Source organism: Mustela nigripes, chromosome 10 (assembly GCF_022355385.1).
Source record: "Mustela nigripes isolate SB6536 chromosome 10, MUSNIG.SB6536, whole genome shotgun sequence".
In the NCBI taxonomy this organism is placed as follows: domain Eukaryota; kingdom Metazoa; phylum Chordata; class Mammalia; order Carnivora; family Mustelidae; genus Mustela; species Mustela nigripes.
In genome coordinates, this window is record NC_081566.1 from 3,208,607 (window position 1) to 3,211,295 (window position 2,689).

The window sequence follows — 2,689 nt, forward strand, 5'->3', positions numbered from 1 at the left end:
TGGGTGGCTCAGTGGGTTAAGTGTCTGACTCTTGGCTTCAGCTCAGGTCGTGATCTCGCAGTTGTGGGATCAAGCCCCATATCAGTGAAGAGACTGTTTCAGATACTCTCTCTCTCTCTTTCAAATAAATAAATAAAATACTTTTAAAAAGAATTAAAAATATAGACTATAGAGAGAACTTCTATACATCACCAAGACACAGGAAATCCAGCAGAAAGAAAACTGGACAAAGAATTAGAACAAGCAAATTATGGAAGGAGGAATATGAATGTCCAATAAATCCATGAAAACATGCTCAAACTCTCCAGTAATCAAATAATGCAGTTAAAATAACAATGAGATACTATATTATAAAAATTTTAAAGTTTAATATCAAGAATTGGTAAGAATATGGGAGCTCCCGGGTGGTGCTGTCAATTAAGCATCTGTCTCCTGGTTTTGGCTCAGGTCATGATCTTAGGGTGGTGAGGTCGAGCCCCGCTGCGGGCTCCAAGCTCAGTGCAGGGTCTGCTGGAGTTTTTCTCTCTTTCTCTCCCTCTGCCCCTCCCTGTGCTCCCGCTCTCCAGTTCTCTCGCTCTGTCTCGAAAATAAATAAACAAACCTTTTTAAAAAAAAAGAAAGAAAGAAAAGAACTGGTAAGAATATGAAGGAAAGGTGAGGCGCCTGGGTGGTTCAGTCATTAGGCGTCTGCCTTTTGGCTCTGGTCACCATCCCAGAGTCCTGGGATCAAGCCCCGCATCAGGCTCCCTGCTCTGCAGGAAGCCTGCTTTTCCCTCTCCCACTCCCCCTGCTTGTGTTCCCTCTCTCTCTGTGTCTCTCTGTCAAATAAATAAATAAAATCTTAAAAAAAAAAAAAAAAAAAAAGAATAGGAAGGAAAGGTACCCTCAAAGGCTATTGGTCTGCAATGGTAAACCGATGAAACCAGTTGTTAGGCAACTAAACATGTCCCAGGAATCACACTGCTGGGAATTAACTCCAGAGAAACTCGCACACAGGTCGTTCCTGGAGTCTGTCTGAGGGCGTGCATCTCAGCACTATTGGCACAGGCAGGGAGTCGGAAGCAACCTGGGGGCAGGAAGTCAAGGATGTGACTCTCTTAGGCATGGTGCAGGCATTCAGGGGGAAACCAAGCAGCTGCCAGCCATAACGAGGAGATACACACGTTCAGCCACATGGGGAGCTCTAAAGACATAGTGTCAAGTGGAAAAAGTGTGAGAAACCAAATAAAAGCGATCGCACAAGCCAGTGCCCATTTAAAACGCTCTAAATCCATGTAAATCTGAAGCAATGAGAGTGGGGTCAGGAAGAAAGGAAAAAGGCGACATCACTGTTTTTGCCAACCCAGGACGACAGCATTGACATCGTTGTTCATGGAGGAATCAACGCTGTTTGTGGAGAGGAAACGCAGAACTCTCAGAGTAATCAAACAGGAGGGTCTGGGGGGAGAGGGTGGCCTGGGTAGCCCCTGCAAGCAGAGTGAAACCTAAGCCAGAGTCAATTCTGCAAACGCCTCAAGGTCAAGAGGAACAACCAATCACAAACAGCCAACAAGGCTTTCCCAAATATCGCATCCCTGAGTAACAGCCAATGAAGTAACGTCCTTGGTCTGTCCTCTGTGAAAACCCTGCCCTTCGTTCCTGCCTGTAGACTGCTCCGAACTGCTGCTAGTTTGGCACTGCCTGATTCAAATCCGTGTTGGCTCAGATAAACAAATAAACTCCTAAAATTTTAATACACCTCAGTTTACCTTTGCTACTGCGGACAGGAAGTAGGCCTCACCAGTGGGCATGAATGAGGAGGAGGCAGCACGGAGGTTCTCAGGAACGCAGGGCCAGCCGTTTGTCCGGGGCGCCCAGATTAGGGGTGCGTTTGAACCCACAGCCCTCTGGGATGAGCCGCTTTTCAGCCACCATGTTTTCAAATTCGTCTCCATTAAACTTAGTAAAGCCCCACTTCTTGGAGATGTGGATCTTCTGGCAGTCAGGGAACTTGAACCTGGCCCTGTCTAGGGCCTCCGTTACATGCCCCCTTTTCTGCAGCTTGGCACAGATGGACATGATGATTGGGCCAATGTTGACCTTGGCCACTGTGCCCTGGGGCTTTCCAAAGGCACCTTACATACCTGTCCAGAGCCTAGACTGGGGATAACATGAGGTCAGACATGAATGTCCACTGGAAGATCTGTCTCCAAGGCCCCTTAGGGCAAGCCCCATAAGCAACAGACTTCATACCCTGCCAAGGAGGTTACGGTTGGCAGCCGTGGCACACCAGTCCCCACGGGGAAAGAGCACAAAGGGCTTCACTGGCTGCAGAGTGTTTACCTTTGAAGAGACCAGGCGCAGCTTCTTTCTCTCTCTCACACCCCACATCCAGTCCATTAGGAAATTCCTCATCTTCCAAACACATGCAGAATTCAATCACTTCTCCTCCTTTGTATGGATACCACCACGGGCTTGGTCACCAAACCCTCTTCCCTGACCTTGGCCCCAGTCTCCTCACCAGTCTCTTTTGCTTTTACGTTTTCCTGCCTTTGGTCTGCTTTCGACACAGCAACCAGAATGAGCCTATTGAACCAAAGTCAGATCATATCTACTTCTGCTTACGATTCTCTGGTTCCTTTCTCACTCAGAATGAAAGCAAGGGCCTAACGACCCACAAGCCACCCGAGCTGCACACCTAGCTTCTCTA

The 2,689-nt window shown here is 47.8% G+C and overlaps 1 non-coding gene across 1 annotated transcript; it reads right to left on the reverse strand.

Annotated features, from left to right (window-relative positions):
• Nucleotides 1–2,180: 2,180 nt before the first annotated feature.
• LOC132026340 (small nucleolar RNA SNORA70) lies at nt 2,181–2,313 on the reverse strand. The gene has a single exon (XR_009406859.1). It is a non-coding gene; the product is annotated as a small nucleolar RNA SNORA70 (small nucleolar RNA).
• Nucleotides 2,314–2,689: the final 376 nt, after the last annotated feature.